The sequence below is a fragment of the Mastigoproctus giganteus genome, chromosome 5, assembly GCF_048544385.1.
Source record: "Mastigoproctus giganteus isolate SK-2022 chromosome 5, ASM4854438v1, whole genome shotgun sequence".
Classification (NCBI taxonomy): domain Eukaryota; kingdom Metazoa; phylum Arthropoda; class Arachnida; order Uropygi; family Thelyphonidae; genus Mastigoproctus; species Mastigoproctus giganteus.
This window is the reverse complement of record NC_143579.1, coordinates 64,321,192-64,341,977: the sequence shown is the minus strand read 5'-3', so window position 1 is coordinate 64,341,977 and position 20,786 is coordinate 64,321,192. Positions and strand designations below refer to the sequence as shown.

General features: G+C 42.6%; 1 protein-coding gene across 7 annotated transcripts in view; it reads left to right on the top strand.

Moving 5' to 3' along the window:
* The window catches only part of LOC150085455 (uncharacterized), a 1,845,429-nt gene that overhangs the window by 1,510,442 nt on the left and 314,201 nt on the right, over positions 1–20,786 (top strand). The window lies entirely within an intron of this gene.

The following is a 20,786-nucleotide window of genomic DNA, read 5'->3' as shown; positions in this document are numbered from 1 at the left end:
TCTCTGCGATTCATAGAGTGCTCTTTGAAAGTGATATAGTCTTATTTTGTTGTGAGATTTTCTTCTGTTTTGTTCACTTGAAGAGATTCTTTGCCTAAAATCTGACGTAAGAACCCAGAAAGGGAATCTACCTTTCTTTTTTTTTAGCATTTATATTAAATACTAACTTACTCTACTAACTTTAATAACCGCTTGGTCACTGGTGGCACCACTTCTGCCTCCATGTAGCGGGGCCAGTAACCTGGGAGAAGAAAGTCCCTCTCCCAGGGCTAAAAGGAGTAAACATGGATACTAATGACTTCCCACGATTAGAGCCAAAGAGCTCTCAACGTGACAACCATGAAACTGATCATAACTTCTCGCTGTCGAAAAGTCTAAAAAGGATGCAAACAAGCAGGAATCTCCAGCTTTCCTGATCATCCATTCTCTGTCTTCACAACCTTCATCACCAAAAATAGTGTACAGTTAGTAGGTCAGAGTGTCTCTGAAGACACTCTGACCTACTGTTAAGATCTTTAAGTGGAATTCCATTTCAAGTCACTCCACATAACACCCTGAATTCTTCCAAGGGAGTGATCAGTGAATGGGACCTATTAAACTTTTCTGAGGAAGAAATAATCCAGGAACTAAAGGATCAAAATGTAACTCAGGCCAAGAGAACCATGATGTGAAAAGACTGCACCTTAGTTCCAACATGTAGCATATTTTAACCTTCAGTTCACCGAATCTACCATCCTCAGTCAAAGCAGGTTATTTAAACGCATTCGGCCCTTTATCCCGAACCCTCTAAGATGCTACAAATGTCAGAAATTTGGTCATACCCAGACAGCATGTCGTGGAGATGCAACATGTCCGAACTGCAGTTGCAAAACTCATACTCAATCAGAATGCAAGGCACAGACTCCGCGGTGTTCTAATTGCAGGGGCAATCATCTGGCATACTCCAAAGATTGTGATCTCTGGAAGTTAGGAAAATAAAAATACAGAAAAACAAGACGGAAAATAAAGTATCTTTTCAAGAAGTTAGAAGACAAGTAAAATCAAACATACCAAAAAGCACTTACGCTTTGGCTACCCATAGTGACAAATCAATAGCATGTCAGACAGATGTATCAGTCTCTCCTGACAAATCGATAACTGACTGGGCTCGATCAGTACTATTGACTCAGCCTACAGCTAAATCACAGTTAGTTGACAAAAATAATAATACACCACTCACAATTCCAACTCAAAACCTAACCCACAGTAAAGGCAGAAAAATTGCAAAAATCAGATCCTGTGGAGATGAAGCAACCACAACCAAAAAGCATGGATACCGATAATATACCCAACCAAGAAGATTTTCTTGAATTACATGCAGATGGTGATATGGAAGATAAAAATGATTCAGGACGCCCCAATTTTCCCAGAAAAGAAAAATCTAAACCTGACCCTTATAAACAACCCACACAAGAAAAGCAGACAGACTCATCTTCCTCTTACAAACCAAAATAACGGAATATATTATCCAATGGAACTGTAGAGATCTTCGCAGTAACATCGATGATATACATGAATTAATTCACCACTACAAACCTCTTGCAATGTGCTTGCAAGAAATTAATTTGCCATCTCTGGTCTCAGGTTCAATCAAAAATTACACTATATTCAGGCAAGACAGGGCTGACTCCAATAGCGCCCATGGAGAAGTAGCGATACTCGTGGATTCAAGCATCCCCCTCCAGATTCATTCCATTACAAACATCCTTAGAAGCTGTTGCCACGCATGTTGGCCCCGAGTGCCAAGCAATAATGACAAGTGATTTTCTTCCTGTGATTATAGAGCGATCTCCAAAGTGATATACAGTCAGTCCGCGTATAGCACAATAGTTGTGTTCCTAGAAACCCTCGTGCAATGCAAAATCGTGCAATATAAACAACGGGCCCTATGGGAAAAATAGGGTTAGGTGCCGACCACCCAAGATTGAACACACATTTGTAACCAAAACATTACCAAACACAATAAATAATCGTAATAAAATACTTACGTATTTTATTACGACTATTACGTAATAAAATATTGCTAATGCTTTTGCTTCTATCGTAAGCAAACTTGTTTTTTGTTTGATTTTCTATCCAAACAGATGACAGCTGTTCCATCTCTTCCAATTCTTTGTGTCTTAATCTAATGGATTTTAATTACACTTTGAGTTGGTCCTGCTATAAAAGTTGTTTTTATTTTCTCTGCATTCTTTGTAATTCTCGGCATTGCCTCATTTAGGTCTGTAGCACGTGCAATATCACATGGTCTTTCATTTCGCTCAAAGCTTTTCACAATTTCATATTTTTTCTATATCAACAGAGGCGGACTGGCTATAAGCCTTCCCGGAGAAACCCCGGTGGGCCAGAGGCCGGTGTGATTTTGGCCATAAATGCTAGTATGAGGTCACTACAAATTTTCCCGAGTAAGAATTTTTGACCTAGTCCGCCTATGTTTATCGATATTGCTTTTATTTTTCTCTGTGAATCTGCAGTGTCTTCACCAGGACGCTTCCTTTTCACACCTTTTAAGCATTTTACTCATTTTTAGGGAATAAAGCACAATTACAAAATGAGGAGGCACGCTTGATACACATAAACAAAGTTGCGCGCGTGTAGCAACTGAATAAACAACACCGTAAAGGCAGAGATTAACACCTCACATTTTACTAAAGCACATTTCTAGGAGTTACTACCATAAAACAATAAAAATAATTTTCAGTTGCGTTTCTGCTAGTGGAATCTGTTATAAATTGGTAGTAAAGTCGATCTAATTGCATTTGCTGGAATTGTGTTGGCTTTTACGTTGTTATGGTGAAATGTGTTTCACCTTCACTGATATAAAAAACATAAATACATTTTCAGAATCTTCTCTTCATTCCTATCGTGTTGCGTTCGGTTGGGGTGATTCTGCGTTCGACTGCCATTTCTTGTAAACACAAAGGCGAATCGTGCGTAAGCGAATTCGGTTCGTGTTATATAAGATATCGTTCCCCTATTTATAAATCATGTATGATCAAATTCGTGTAATGTAAACACGTGTTATACGAGGACTGACTGTAGTTTGTTTATTTTCTAGTGCGGCAGTTATTTTATTTACTTTATTTATTTACTTTTTTTATTTATTTTATTTTTATTTTATTTTATGACCTATAAAGCACAGTGGTTCTGTGCTTTATAGGTCAAAAGTTAGAACCCGGAAAGGCAATCCATCTTTCTTTTCTTATTCTTTATATATATATCACTAACTTAAACAACTGCTTGGTCACTGGTGGCACTGCTCCTGCCTCCATGTGGCAGGGCCGGTAACCTAAGGGAAAAACCAACCCTCAGGGTGAAAAGGAGCAAAAATGGAAACAAATGAATTTCCACGTTTAGAGCCAAAGTGCTCTCAACAAAGTGACAAATATGATACTGACCGTGGCTTCTCTCTCTCTCAAAGAGAATGAAAAAGGACACTGACAGACAGGAATCGCCAGCTTTCCTAATAATACATTCTCTATCAACACAACCTGTGAGCAAGCTCGCCCCCTTATCATTCAGAGATGCCTCGAACATGCTACAGGTTCACCAAAAATGGTGAAAAGTCTCCAATCTGGAGATTTTGTTAATAGAGACCACCAATTCTCGACATTCTGAACTATTATTACGTCTGACATCCTTGAGTGGAATCCCATTTCAAATCACACCACATAACACCCTCAATTCTTCAAAGGGAGTGATCACTGAATGGGATTTATTGAACGTCCCTGAACATGAAATAGTTCAGGAACTTAAAGAACAAAAAGTCGCACAGGCAAAAAGGATCATGATCCCTAAAGATGGCAGTTTAGTCCCTACCCGGAGTATAAGTTTAACTTTCAGTTCTCTAAATCTACCAGCTTCAGTCAAGGCAGGATATTTAAACTGTCGTGTGTTTGGCCATATATCCCAATCCCCCTAAGATGTTTTAAATGCCAGAAATTTGGCCATTCCCAGACAGCATGCCATGGAGACGCAACATGTGCAAACTGTGGGTGTAAAACTCATATACAAACGGAATTTAAGGCATCAACCCCACAGTGTCCAAATTGCAAGGGCAACCATCCGGCATATTCCAAAGACTGCAACCTCTGGAAGTTGGGGAAGAAAATACAAAAGTATAAAATTGAAAATAAAGTTTCCTACCAAGAGGCAAGAAAACAAGTAAAATTAAATATGCCAAAATGCACTTATGCTTCTGCTACTTACAGTCAACAATCAGTAGCATGTCAGACAGAAGTGTCCATCCCTCCAGACACATCAATCTCAGACTGGGCTCAATCAGTCCTCTTGGTCAAGCAACCATCTCCATCAAAGGTAGTTGATTAATGCAGTAATACACTGCTGACAGTCCCATCCCAGAGACTTCCCCATTGTCAAGCAGTGGAGAATATGCAAAAATCAGATCCAGTTGAGGTGAAGTAATCTCGCTCCTTAAGCATGGACACAGATGATACCACCAACTCAGAAGAGCTGCTTGAAATACATGCAAGACAAAAGCAATGACTCAGGACGCCCAGATTTTTCAAGAAAAGAAAAAACAGAACTCGACAGATATAAACAAACGACTCACAAAAAGCAGACAGACTCATCTTCTGCTCACAAAACCAAATAATGGAACAAACCATGCAGTGGAATTGCAGAGGTTTTTGCAGCAATATTGATGATATCTACGAACTACTAATTCATCGTTACAACCCTGCTTACAAGAAACGAATTTAACAACAAAAATATCTATTTCTGTCAAAAATTATACACTCTGCAGACAAGATCGATCTTGATACTAACAGTCCCCATGGAGGAGCAGCCATACTTGTGGACTCATGAGTTTCCTCCAGTGCATTCCATTGCAAACACAATTGGAAGCTGTTGCCACGCGTGTAGTAATTGGAATCACTCTGACACTGGTCTCAATTTATCTTCTGCTGAACCAATCATGTACAATTCACCAACTGGAAAATCTTCTTTCTCAATTACCATCTCTTTGTTTATTAGGAGATTTTAATGGACATCATCCATTATGTGGTTCTCTGGTCTCAGGTGGACTGAGCTTATTGAAATCTTACTTGACAGAGAGAATCTAACACTATTAAATTTTCTGGCTTACCGACTTACATCCATTTTCCTACTGGGTCAGTTAATGCAATAGATGTCTCAGTTTGCTCTCCGATCCTCTTCCCAACTATGGAGTGGGCAGTACATGACAATCCTCTAAACAGTGACCACTATCCACTGATCACTAGTATTCAAACTACCCATTCCAAACAAATAGAAACAAAAACAAAGTGGAAATTTTCCAAAGCAAGCTGGAAAAATTTACCTGTCGTGTATCTTTTGATGATGACATCATAGAGCCATCTGCTATTCACACACTGTCACCGATCATATCACAATGCAGATACTAACAGCCGCCATCCCACAGTCTCAAATAAGAAACCATCGGCATAACAATCACTGGTGGAATGGTGATTGTAACAAAGCGAAAAGAAAAAAAAATGCAGCATGGAACATCTTCCGCAAACATCCCACCACTGCCAACCTTATTAACTTCAAGAGTCTGAGAGCCAAAGCTCGTTATATCCAGTGGAAGACGAAAAAAGACTCACTGATAAAATTTGCCTCCTCAATTAACAAAGATACTGATACCCGAATAATCTGGGAAAAAATAAAGAAACTCAGTGGTAAATATCATGTTTCCTTCTTCTATTATTAATTGGAATGGGAAGGAGATCTCATCTGCTGAGGAAATTGCCAATGCCTTAGGAACGGTGTTCTGTGAATTATCCGCCTCAACAGCATATCAACCATCTTTTCAAAAAATTAAAGCTGAAGCTGAGAAAAGGAAACTGAACTTCAAAGTTACATGTCCTTTACGCTATAACCAACCACTCACAATATCTGAACTGAAAGAATCTATATATACCTCAAGAAATAGCTCTCCTGGTCCTGATGGAATCTACAATATAATGCTTCAACACCTCAGTCAGAAATCACTATTGTCATTGCTAAACTTTTACAATAGGATATTCTCAGAACATATATTCCCCACTTTCTGGCAACATTCTTATATAATAGCCATACATAAACCTGGAAAACATCATTCGATTCCTAACAACTATAGACTAATTTCTCTAACCAGCTGCCTGAGTAAGACTTTGGAAAAATGGTTCACCATTGACTAACCTGGTACCTTGAATCCCAAAACATAATTAGTAATAATCAGTTTGACTTTTGGAAGAATAGATCTTCCCTATACCTCATGACCAAAGCGAAATCCTATATAAGAAATGCATTCATCAGAAATCAACATCTTGTCATGATATGCCTCGATATAGAGAAGGCCTTTGACACCACATGGCGCTACGGTATCCTAAAAGATCCCCATTCTATGCATATGAGAGGCCATTTACGATATTTTAGTCAAAGCTTTCTTTGGCACAGATCTTTCCAAGTTAGGTACCAGCAAGTTTTATCTCAAACATACATACAAGAAGGAGTCCCACAAAGCTCTGTTCTTAGTGCCACTCTGTTTGCAATACGAATAAACCACATCACAAACATCATTCCAAACACCGTTGACTCACTCCTCTTGCCGCATTATAGCCTTAGTTGCTAATGCGCCAATAAAATCCAAACCAAATCAAACCGTCGACTCATATCTCTATGCAGATGATCTTACCATATGCCATTCCCAGAATATGAACTATATCGAGAGTCATCTACAAATATCCATTAATAACATTGAATCATGGATGGCACAAAATGGATACAGACTGTCAAGCCACAAATCTACAGCCATACATTTCTGCACCAAGCGTAGAATGCATCCTGAACCTGAGTTTCACTTGACCAATGATTCTCTACCAGTTGTGAACAGTATTCGCCACCTAGGGCTAATTTTTGATAAGAAGTTAAACTTCCAGGAGCACATCAAGTATGGTGCTCCTAAGTGAACTCGGCGTCCCATTCGTGTACGCAGTACCTGCTAGTTCACAAGTAGGCGTCCCCTCGTAGGGCTCCGTGGTGGGTGAGGTACTTCGGCATCAGACACTTTCTCTTTACTCATATGAGTAATTTAAATCCCATTTCTTCTGGGGCCCAAACAAGGCCCCTACCTAATCGATCAGATGAGAGTGAGAGCAATTCTGCAAAAAGAGCCAGAACTGAGGATAAAACAAAACCATCAATGACACTGCTTTTCCTCATTCTCCATTCCACCAGAGAGCAGTCAATTGGAAAGATGTCACCCTTCTTTATCCAGAAAGGATTAGAAAGGTTGGCAGGTTCACCAAAATCCGTTAAACGACTGCGTTCTGGCGACCTTTTGGTTGAAACTTCCAGCCCAAAACAAGCTGAAAAATTCTTGAACTCTACATCCATAGGGGGAATACCTATCATCGTAACCCCCCACAAAACTTTGAACTCTTCACGTGGTGTCATTTCAGAGTGGGACCTTCCTCATGTTTCTGAAGAAAAGAGATCTGCTCTGAATTGAAAGAACAAGGAGTGACGGCTGTCAAAAGAATATCAATGAGAAAGGATGGAAATCTCGTCCCTACCCGAGTTCTCATCCTAACATTTAACACCCCACGGCCTCCATGTTCCATCAAGGCAGGCTATCTAAACTGCCCAGTGAGGATTTATATCCCAAACCCACTACGGTGTTTTAGATGCCAAAAATACGGCCACTCACAAACATCTTGTCATGGTAACCCTGCCTGTGCTCGATGTGGTGTTAAAGACCACGAGAGCAAGGAATGTTCAGCTCCAAAACCGATCTGTGTCAATTGCCAAGGAGAGCACCCCGCCTACTCTAGAGCATGCCAGCAGTGGAAGGATGAAAAAGAAATACAAAAACCTGAAAACAGAGCTGAATATCTCCTACCCAGAAGCCAGAAAACGTATCCAACCAATAAATAGCGGGAAACCTTCATATGCCCAGAAGGTTTCTGCAAAGTGCACTATCGGGACACAAACTGAGATGACTATACACCAAGAGAGTCATTTACCCCGATTGCATGCTATTTACTGAGTTCACAAAAGCCCACCAAAAAAACACAATCAGTTGCCACTCCTATATCCGTACCTCCTAGTGCTCCACCACTACCAAAACCAAGTGGCAAAGAAAAGCCAAAAGCTTCAGATGAGTTATCCATGACACCAGAAAGAATGGATGTAGAGAACAAGGAGGTACCAGATGAATCAGTCTTGGAACTCTTTGCGGAGGAAGAAATGGACTCTGGACAGCGTCCATTCTTCCCCAAAAAAGATAAATCCAAGACTAACAAAATAAAGCCCTCAGCACCTCGGAAGCCGCCTGACGGACCCACCAAGCCAAAATAATGGCTAAATTCCTTCAATGGAATTGTCGTGGATTCCGGCGAAATACTGATGACATCAAGGCCCTTCTGCAAAACCACGAGCCAGTTTGCTTTTGCTTGCAGGAGACTTATCTAAAAGCAAATAATGATCCCACCATGCATAACATCACAATTTTTCATAAGGATAGAATTGCGGATGGTCCTGCTCGTGGAGGAGTGGCTATCCTTGTGGGCAACCAGACCCCAGTTCAGCTGTTGCAAGGTTACAACCAGCATAGAGGCTGTTGCAATTCGCCTTTCAGTGGGATTTTTATTAACTGTGTGCTCTATTTATTTGCCACCTGGGACTGACATCTCCCAGGAAGACCTTGATGATCTTGTAACGCAGTTGCCTCCACCTTTCTTACTTCTCGGGGATTTTAATGGACATAACACCCTGTGCGGTAGTGCTAACATCAATGGAAGGGGACGAGTCATAGAGCGTATGCTAAATGACAATGACCTTTCCCTTCTAAATATTGGAACAAATACCTTCTTCCATATGCCTACCCATGCTTTTTCTGCCATTGATCTCTCTATCTGCTCCACTGCTTTACTCCCTTCACTCACTTGGGAAGTGGAGGAGAATCCATACGGAAATGACCACTTCCCTGTGATAACCTCGTTACACAGTGGGAGACCATGTCTTCCCTTCAGGTTACCACGGTGGAAGATTGATCAGGCTGACTGGACTGCCTTTCAACATCAGGCAAATTTTGACCTCAGTACGGTCAGTCAGGAGCCGATCAATGATGCAGTAATGTACATCACAGAAATTATCGTCCAAGCAGCTGCGAATGCTGTTCCAAAAACATCTACCTGGTTTCCACCATTTCCCAACCCTTGGTGGAATTCATAATGCACAGCAGCAAAAAAGGCTCAAAACAAAGCGTGGGGGATATTCCGCCGATATCCTACCACTGTTAATCTAATAGCCTTCAAGCGTGCACGAGCCAAAGCACGCTATATCCGCCGTCAGAGTGAAAAGGAATCGTGGATCTGTTTTACATCATCCATTAACCAGTCTACCAACTCTAAGGTAGTCTGGGATAAAATCCGGAAAACGAAGGGAAAATATACATCCCGCCCTTCTTCAATCCTAGATTATAATGGATGCAGTATTGCAGATCCAACTGCAATAGCCAATTCGCTTGGGGAAACATTCTCTAACATCTCTGCAACATCATCGTATTCCCCAGAGTTCCTGGTCTTGAAACATAAACTCGAGAAACAGGCACTTAATTTTAAGTCTAAAAGCGTCTATCCCTACAACGGGCCATTCACTATGCAGGAACTGAAAACAGCCCTCACTCTTTCCAAAGCAAGTGCCGTAGGACCAGATGGCATCCATTATGAAATGATTAAACGTCTTTCACCAAAATCTATGGATTATCTGCTCTTCCTATATAACAGAATCTTTATTGAAGGGCAGTTTCCGGATTCCTGGCGCAAGGCAATCGTTCTTGCATTTGCTAAGCCAGGAAAGGATCCAAAAGTCACTACCAATTATCGTCCTATTGGTCTGACTAGCTGTCTGTGCAAAATCCTGGAGAGAATGGTTAACTCTCGTTTAATATGGTATTTAGAATCAAATGACCTTCTCTCCAACATCCACTGCGGCTTCCGAAGGAACCGGTCCACTTTGGACTATCTAATTAGACTGGAAACATCCATCCGGGATGCTTTCCTAAAACGCGAACACTTGGTGTCAGTGATCTTTGACATGGAGAAAGCGTATGACACAACTTGGGGATTTGGCATCTTAAAAGATTTACATAGCCTAGGCCTTAGAGGGCATCTCCCCTTTTTTATTAAAAACTTTTTAGCCAATCGATCTTTCCAAGTTCGTGTGGGATCCTCACTCTCTCGTTCCTTCAACCAAGAGGAGGAAGTACCACAAGGATCAGTGTTAAGGGTCACGCTTTTCGCCATCAAAATAAATTCCATCACAGAACAACTTCCTCCAACTGTAAACTGTGCCCTCTATGTTGATGACTTTAGCATATTTTGTCAGTCAAGCAACATGAGGGTTATTGAAAGACAACTGCAGAAAGCCATTGATCGCCTTAATTCCTGGGCAATTGCTAATGGCTTCAGGTTCTCGCCAAAGGCTCGGACAAAATGCTATTCCAGTAGCAGCAAACACAAAATTCTTGGGACTCATATTCGATAAAAAACTGACCTTTCTGGATCATATCCGTCAACTCCCCCTCGACGTGGGCACCTGTACGTGGTGAGGGGACCTCCCAGTGACGCTGCTGGACTTCCAGACTAGCATCACTGGGATCCAACGCCCACAGCCTAGGTTCCGGGCTTACATCAATGGAATCCGGCGTGTTTGCCGTGCGCTGCGACCCGTGGAAATTCGGAAAGGGGGATCCTGGTGGTTGAGGGGCCCAGCTTCAATACACCACTTTGGCCCCTGCTTTGACAAGACGGGTGGTCCTGGAAGGCCCGGCTAGGATCAATCGGCTAGTAGGTTCGCCTGCGAGGGTCAACCGTGTCAATGCCACGCCCCTACCCTCATGGTCCGAGGGACAGGATTCAGGCTGGCGGCGGTGCGGGTATAGTGTCTGGGTAGCCCTGGCGTCCCACTCCCGAGCGCATTTATTGCATGCCGGGTAGTGGGCGTCCCTTTGGGCTCCGTGGTGGGTGGGGAGCCCGGGCACTGAACACTTTAATAAACTCCATGAATCCTGATAAACGTATTCCTTCAGGGGCCCCAACCCGGTCCCTATCTGAAAATAATGACGGAGAGGCAGATAGCATTATTGCTACAATGAGGCAGAGAACCGAAGTACCATCAGGGCCAGTCCCAAGGTTCCTAATTATGCATTCTACCAATGAGACACCAATTGGTAAAATGTCGCCCTTTTTCATACAAAAAGGGTTAGACGGGTTAGCAGGTTCACCCAAATCAGTTAAGAGGCTTCGTTCTGGAGACCTTTTAATTGAAACTAAAAATGACCGGCAATCTGAACATCTACTCCGAACAACATCAATCGGAGGAATCCCTGTAACGGTGACACCACACAGAACACTCAATTCATCGAGAGGTGTCATTTCGGAGTGGGACCTTCTCGACGTCACCGAGGAGGAAATCTGCTCCGAACTAAAACCACAGGGAGTTACTGCCGTCAAGAGAATCACTGCGCGAAGGGATGGGAAAATTGTTAAAACCAGGAGTGTTATCCTGACTTTTAACTCTCCCAAACCTCCTGATGAGATCAAAGCTGGATACATCAACTGTCCAGTACGTCCATACATTCCGAACCCTTTACGGTGTTTTAAATGTCAGAAGTATGGACATTCTCAAATGGCCTGCCGTGGAGTCCTTGCATGCGCTCGATGCGGTGCAAAGGACCACGAAACAACAGCATGTTCAGCCGCAAAACCCACCTGTATTAACTGTGAAGGCGAACACCCGGCCTATTCACGAGCATGCCAGAGGTGGAAAGAAGAAAAAGATATTCAACGGCTGAAGGCAGAGCTAAATATATCATACCAGGAGGCAAGGAAATCGGTCAAACCCCTGAATATCAACAGACCTACCTACGCCCAGAAGGTAGCAGGGAGATGTTCCGTCGGAACTCAGACGGACATGACCATTCCTCCAAAGGAGTCTTTCACTCCCATCGCGCGGTATTTATTAAGTTCACAAAAACCTGCACAAAAGGACCAGTCAGCTGCCACTCCTATATCGGTACCTCCTAATGCTCCACAAATTACAAAAGTAGATACGAAAGAAAAGAATAAGAAAGGGGAAATCCCCCCTAGTTCCCAAGAAAAGATGGATGTAGAGCAGAAGGAGGTACCCGATGATTCAGTCTTGGAACTCTTTGCGGAGGAGGAAATGGACACGGGACAGCGTCCATTCTTCCCCAAAAAAGATAAATCCAAGACTGATAAAACTAAGCCCTCAGCACCTCGGAAGCCGCCTGATGGACCCACCAAGCCAAAATAATGGCTAAATTCCTACAATGGAATTGTCGTGGATTCCGGCGAAATATAGCTGACATCAAGGCTCTCCTGCAAAAGCACGAGCCAGTTTGCTTTTGCTTGCAGGAGACATATCTAAAGGCAAATGATGATCCCACCATGCATAACATCACAGTTTTTCGAAAGGATAGAATTGCGGACGGCTCTGTACATGGGGGAGTGGCTATCCTTGTGGGTAACCAGACCCCAGTGCAGCCCTTACTAATTACAACTAGAATAGAGGCTGTTGCAATTCGCCTTACGGTGGGATTTTTATTAACTGTGTGCTCTATCTATTTGCCACCTGGGACTGACATCTCCCAGGCAGACCTTGATGATCTTCTCACGCAGCTGCCTCCCCCTTTCTTACTTCTCGGGGATTTTAATGGACATAACACCCTGTGGGGTAGTGGTAACGTCAACGGAAGGGGACGAGTCATTGAGCGTATGCTCAATGACAATGACCTTTCCCTTCTAAATACTGCAAAAAACACCTTCTTCCATATGCCTACCCGTACTTTTTCTGCCATTGATCTTTCTATCTGCTCCCCTTCTCTACTCCCTTCACTCACCTGGGAAGTGGAGGAGTATCCATACGGAAGCGATCACTTCCCTGTGATAACCTTGTTACACAGTGGGAGACCATGTCTTCCTTTTAGGTTACCACGGTGGAAGATTGATCAGGCTGACTGGACTGCCTTCCAACAACAGGCAAACTTCGATCCTAGCACAGTCAGTCAAGAGCCGATCAATGACGCAGTACAGTACATCACAGAAATCATCGTCTGAGCAGCTGCTAAAGCTGTCCCAAAAACATCAGCCCGGTTTCCACCATTTCCCAAACCTTGGTGGAATTCACAATGCACAGCAGCAAAAAAGGCTCAAAACAAAGCGTGGGGGATATTTCGCCGATATCCCACCACGAACAACCTTATAGCCTTCAAACGTGCACGAGCCAAAGCACGCTACATCCGTCGTCAGAGTCAAGAGGAATCGTGGATCCGTTTTACATCATCTATTAACCAGTCTACCAACTGTAAGGTAGTCTGGGATAAAATCCAGAAAATGAAGGGAAAATATACATCCCACCCTTCTTCAATCCTAGATTATAATGGATGCGCTATTGCAGATCCAACTGCAATAGCCAATGCTCTTGGGGAAACATTCTTTAAGATCTCTGCAACATCTTCGTATTCCCCAGAGTTCCTGGTCCTTAAACACAAACTGGAAAGGCAAGCACTTAATTTTAAGACCAAGGGCCTCTATCCCTACAACGGGGCATTCACTATAGAGGAACTGAAAAGAGCGCTCACTCTTTCCAAAGCAAGTGCCGTTGGACCAGATGGCATCCATTATGAAATGATTAAAAATCTTCTACCAACATCTATGGATTGTCTGCTCCTTCTGTATAACAGAATCTTTACTGAAGGGCAGTTTCCGGACTCCTGGCGAAAGGCAATCGTTCTTGCCTTTCCTAAGCCAGGAAAGGATCCAAAAGTTACCACCAATTATCGTCCTATTGCTCTGACTAGCTGTTTGTGCAAAATCCTGGAGAGAATGGTCAATTCTCGTTTAATATGGTATTTAGAATCAAATGACCTTCTCTCCAACATCCAGTGCGGCTTCCGACGGAACCGGTCCACTTTGGACCATCTTATTAGAATGGAAGCATCCATCCGGGATGCTTTCCTAAAACGGGAACACTTGGTGTCGGTGTTCTTTGACATGGAAAAAGCGTATGACACAACTTGGAGATTTGGCATTTTAAAAGACATACATAGCCTAGGCCTAAGAGGGCATCTGCCTTTTTTTATTCAAAACTTTTTAGCCAATCGATCGTTCCAAGTTCGTGTGGGATCCTCACTCTCTCGCTCCTTTAGCCAAGAGGAGGGAGTACCACAAGGATCAGTATTAAGTGTCACGCTTTTTGCCATAAAAATAAATTCCATCACAGAACAACTTCCTCCGACTGTAAACAGTGCCCTCTATGTTGATGACTTTAGCATTTTTTGCCAGTCGTGCAACATGAGGGTAATTGAAAGACAACTGCAGAAAGCCATTGATAGTCTGAATTCCTGGGCACTTGCAAATGGCTTCAGGTTCTCGCCGGAGAAGACCGTTTGCGTACACTTTTGTCGCAAGCGTAATCTTCATCCTGAACCCGAATTAAGGCTCGGACAAAATGCTATTCCAGTAGCAGCAAACACAAAATTCTTGGGACTCATATTCGATAAAAAACTAACTTTTTTGGATCACATTCGTGAACTCCGCACCAAGTGCACACGTGGACTTAATATTCTCCGCTCGCTCTCCTCTACATCTTGGGGAGCAGACCGATGTACCATTCTTCGGCTTTACCGTGCACTAGTGCGATCCAAACTAGATTATGGGTCCCAGGTATATTCCTCAGCCCGAGACAGTGTCCTGCGGTGGCTGGACCCCGTCCATCATCAGGCTATACGCATCGCTACTGGAGCATTTCGAACATCTCCTGTCCAGAGCTTATACGTCGAAGCAAGCGAACCACCGTTATCACTTCGACGTAAGCAGTTGTCTCTAAAGTACGCCTTAAAACTGAAATCCCTGCCAGACCATCCTACGTGGCCATTCGTTTTTGAGCCACGATGGGAAAATTTATACAATACTCGAAAGACTGCCAATCGTCCTTTTGGTATTCGTATCCAAGAGCTACTCAAAGAACTTGATATCAAGGTAGAGAAGGTTGCCCGAACATCAAAGCAACCCTTTCCACCCTGGCATGCTCGTGTCCCGGCATGCGACTTGTCGCTTAGAAACTGGGTAAAGTCGGACACTCCATCATGTGTCTACCTGCAGCTTCATTCAGCACACCGAACTGAATATTCTGACTTCGCGCCAGTCTACACAGACGGTTCGAAGTCGGAATCATATGTGGGATCTGCTGCTGTCTTTACAGACAGCACTATATCAGAGCAGATCCCCTCTGAATGCAGCATATTTACTGCAGAGCTGCACGCTGTAGAGTTAGCCTTGGATCATATTAGTAAATACCAATACCAACGGTTCATTTTATATTCTGACTCTCTTAGCATGTTACAGGCTCTAATATCTGTGAGATATAATCCTCATCCAGTTCTGTCTAGCATTCAGCAGAAGATTCACGTTCTCCATGAACGCGAATATGACATCCGCTTCTGCTGGATTCCCAGCCATATTGGGATTAGGGGAAATGATTTGGCTGACGCCGCAGCCAAATCAGCAATTCCCCATAATAACCGCTGCCTGTTAGTCCCCTATACAGACTACAGGCAAATAGTACAAATAGTCAAAAGTTACATTCCCAATGGCAGGACTCGTGGAATAGACAGACTGGAAATAAATTGCATCGTATAAAGCCTGTAATTGAACCGTGGCAGTCTAGTCTGCGCAGGAATCGTAAGGAGGAAGTTGTTCTTGCCCGGACCCGCATAGGACATTGTCATTTGACACATTCTTTTTTGCTGAGGGCGGATGACCCTCCTATGTGTGAGTCTTGTGGCACAGTTTTATCAATCAGATACATTTTAGTCGAATGTTCAGATTTTAGCAGTATCCGTCCTACCGCTTTTAACCATCTGACTGAGCCTTATACACTCAGTCAGATTTTATCTGACAATGACAACGTGTCTGCTGTTTTTATCTTTTTAAAATTAATAAATATTTTTACTCATATATAAAATTTTTACATTTTTCTTTTCTATATTTGTTATACATTTTGACATAGTGACCTAACTAATTAGGTCACTGAAAGTTTAAATATTTTCGTTTATAAATGACCTGGTCTTGGCGCATTATAGCCTTAGTAGCTGATGCGCCAATAAAACCAAAAAAACCCAAACCCATCCGTCAACTCCGCACAAAGTGCACAAGAAGCCTTAATATTTTCTGCTTGCTCTCCTCTACATCTTGGGGTGCAGACCGATGCACCCTACTACGGCTTTACCGTGCACTTGTGCGATCCAAATTAGATCATGGGTCCCAGGTATATTCTTCAGCCAGAGACAGTGCCCTTCGATGGCTGGACCCTGTCCATCATCAGGCTCTCCGTATCGCTACTGAAGCATTTCGAACATCTCCTGTCCAGAGTTTATACGTCGAAGCAAACGAACCACCGTTATCGCTTCGACGTAAGCAGTTGTTTCTAAAGTACGTTCTAAAACTGAAATCCCTGCCAATCCATCCTACGTGGCCATTCGTTTTTGAGCCACGATGGGAAAATTTGTACAATGCCCGTAAGACTGCCAATCGTCCTTTTGGTATTCGTCTCCAAGAGCTACTCATAGAACTTAATATCAAGGTAGACAAGGTTGCCCAAACACCGAAGCAGCCCCTTCCACCCTGGCATGCTCATGTCCTGGCATGTGACTTGTCCCTTAGAAATTGGGGAAAGTCGGACACTCCATCATATATCTACCTGCAGCTTTATTCAGCACACCGAGCTGAACATTCTGACTTCGCGACAGTTTACACAGACGGTTCGAAGTCGGAATCATATGTGGGATCTGCTGCTGTCTTTACGGACAGCACTACATCGGAGCAGTTCCCTCTGAGTGCAGCATATTTACTGCAGAGCTGCATGCTATAGAGTTAGCCTTGGATCACATTAGTGAATGCCAATACCAACGGTTCATTTTATATTCCGACTCCCTTAGCGTGTTACAGGCTTTAATAATTGTGAGATATAATCCTCATCCAGTTCTGTCTAGTATTCAGCAGAAGATTCACTTCCTCCGTGAATGTGAATATGATATCCGCTTCTGCTGGATTCCTAGCCACGTTGGGATTAGGGGAAATGATTTGGCTGACACCGCAGCCAAATCCGCAATTCCCAATAATAATCGCTGCCTGTCAGTCCCCTATACAGACTACAGGCAAATAATACACGAAAAGATACACTCCCAATGGCAGGATTCGTGGAATAGACAGACTGCGAATAAATTATATCATATAAAGCCTGTAATTGAACATGGCAGTCTAGTCTGCGCATGAATCGTAAGGAGGAAGTTGTTATTGCCCGGACCCGCATAGGACATAGTCATTTGACTCATTCTTTTTTGCTGAGGGCTGATGACCCTCCTATGTGTGAGTCCTGTGGCACAATTTTATCAATTAGACACATTTTAATTGATTGTCCAGATTTTAGCAATATCCGTTTTACCGCTTTTAACCATCTACCTGAGCCGTATACACTCAGTGAGATTTTATCTGACAATGACAATGTGTCTGCTGTTTATAGCTTTTTAAAATCAATAAATATTTTTGCTCGTATATAAAATTTACATTTTTCTTTTATATATTTGTTATATCTTTTGACATAGTGACCTAACTAATTAGGTCACTGAAAGTTGAAATTTTTTTATAAATGACCTGGTCTTGTCGCATTATAGCCTTAGTAGCTAATGCGGCAATAAAACCAAAACAAACGAGGTGACCCAGTATGCCCAAACTGTGGATCGAAAGAGCATACCCAAGCTGATTGTAATGCCCAGTCTTCTCTTTGTCCCAACTGTAAAGGCAACCATCCAGCCTTCTCCAAAAATTGTGAACAGTGGAAATACGAGAAAAAAATCCAGAAATATAAAATAGAAAAGAAAGTCTCGTTCCCAGAAGCACGAAAGCAACTGCAAATACAGATGCCTAGACGTACATATGCCGAAGCCTCTAAACAATTTCATTCAGTATCCATCCAAACTGACACATCAATTCCACCAAACATCTCTATTTCTGAATGGGCTCGATCCTTGCTCTCTTCTGCACCACAATCATCAAAGCAACATATATTAAGCAGGGCTAACAACACGCCAATCACCATACCACCTGCTGTCCATGCAGCCCCTGTAATATCCGTTCAAACAGAGAAACCAGATCCCGTTAGCAAACAGCCAGTTGACTCCGTCCTTACGGATACCAATGAAATCCCCAGTCAGAAACAGAAGCCATTCTGGAGATCCATCCGGAAGATGAAATAGACAAGAGACCAGTTTTCTCAAAAAGAGATAAAATTAAAATTGACCGCGGCAAACAGACTTTTAAAAAACAGACAGACTCAGCTCCTTCATCTAAATCTAAACAATGAATAACGTAGTCCAGTGGAATTGCAGAGGCTTGCGTAGCAATATTGATGACATCCAGGAAATAATTAAACGTCATAATCCAGTTGGGATCTGTTTACAGGAGACATATTTAACTTCTAAGGTATCTCTCTCGATCAAAAATTATTCTCTTTTCAGAAAAGGTAGACCGGTTACAAATAAAGCTCACGGTGGGGTTGCTATTCTCATAGATTCACGAGTCCCTTGCAGATGTATTCCTTTGCAAACCTCTATTGAAGCAGTTGCTACGCGAATAGCAATTGAAGTCACTATAACACTTGTTTCTATCTATCTACCGCCCACTCAGCCTTGCACTATTCATGAACTTGAAGATCTAATACTGCAGTTGCCAACCCCTTTCTGTTTATTGGGCAACTTCAATGGACACCATCCATTGTGGGGCTCTCCCAATGCAGATGGACGGGGACAACTTATTGAAATGCTCATTGACAGGCAGAATTTATCCATCCTAAATACTGGTTCACCAACTTACATCCATCTCCGGCCCCAAGTGCCAAGCGATTTTGTGATCAAGTGTATTTGCCAGTGAATTGCGCTCTCTTGAATAAGTAAAATCGTCTTCTTTATTTACAGCGTTACACTAACAATCAATTAAATAAGCTTCAGTAAAGAAATCACTTTACTTGAACAGGAGGAAAATTAACCTTCTTTCTTTTTTTCCCCTTTTTTTCTTTGCATATTACTACTAACCCACTACCGCTTGGTCACAAAGGTGGCACTGCTCCTGCCTCCACGTGGCGGGGCTGGTAACCTGGAGGGGAAAAGATCTCCCTTCCAGGGCGAAATGGAGCAAGAAGTCCATAAAACCCAGAAAAACACTGGGTACACAGAAGAAACTCTAACAAGGCAAGAACAAGAGGAGTCTGGTTCTGTCGCAGCAAAACGTCAAAAGACTGACGTAGGCAGAATCCGAACCCCTACCTTTTTAATTATACATTCAACTCAAGAACAACCAGTTGGAAAACTCTCCCCTTTCCTAGTGCAAAAAAGCCTAGAAAGCATAATAGGTACTCCCAAGACAGTTCGTCGGTTAAGATCTGGAGACCTACTGGTTGAAGTTGTCACTGTCAGACAATCTGAACAACTGCAAAAATTACAATCCTTTGGTGGAATTTCGGTCAGCGTTTCACCGCACGTTTCCTTGAACACGTCAAGAGGTGTCATCACTGAGTGGGACCTCCTCAATTTGTCAGATGAAGAACTCAAACAAGAATTACGAGAAGGAGTCATCAATGTAAGGCGAATTCTCACGAAGAAGGATAATGTACTAGTTCCTACCCGGACTATAATCCTTACTTTTGATAATCCTAAACCACCAACATTGATCAAAGCCGGTTACCTTAACTGCCGAGTTAAACCATACATACCAAATCCATTACGCTGCTATAAGTGCCAGAAATTTGGGCACTCACAGACGGTCTGCAGAGGAGCAGCTGCCTGTGCCACATGTGGATCCACTGAACATTCTACAAATGACTGCACTAACACAACTCCAAACTGCATTAACTGTAAAGAAGCCCATCCGGCGTATTCGAAGGAGTGTCCCCTTTGGAAACGCGAAAAACAGATACAGAGATACAAAACTGAACATAATGTAACCTACCAAGAAGCTAAAAAATCTTTACCAGTTCCAAATACTAACAAGCCAAGTTATGCCAAAATAACCAAAAATCACGTATCAATTGCTACCCAAACAGAGGTAACTATACCACCAACAAAGTCACTAGCTGAATGGGCAAAGTCAGTATTGTCCCCAGTGCCAACACCCCAAACAAAAAGCAAGCAAAGCAAAGGAATAAATACGCCGATCACAATACAACCAGATGCCACTCAACAGCAAAATACTACAGTGTCTACCACTCCCGACTCAAACCAAACAGACTACATGGATTCAGAAGATAAATCAAACGAAGATGGACAGATTTTAGAACTGTTTACTGAAGAGGAGATGGATACAGCGAAACCTTATTTCCCAAAGAAGGGAAAAGGTAAATTTGAGCGATCTAAACCTTCTGCACCTCGAAAACAAATCGAGGGCCCCACTAAACCAAAATAATGCTTACTTTCTTACAATGGAACTGTAGAGGCTATCGCAGTAATTTGGCTGACATCCGAGATCTCCTTTCGCAGTATGATCCTGTTGCCTTCTGTCTACAGGAAACCAATCTAACACCAAATACAATTGTTTCCCTTCAGAAATACATAATGCATCGGCAGGATCGTGTTGCCCACAATCTGAACAACGTTGCACATGGAGGAGTAGCACTGATCATCAACT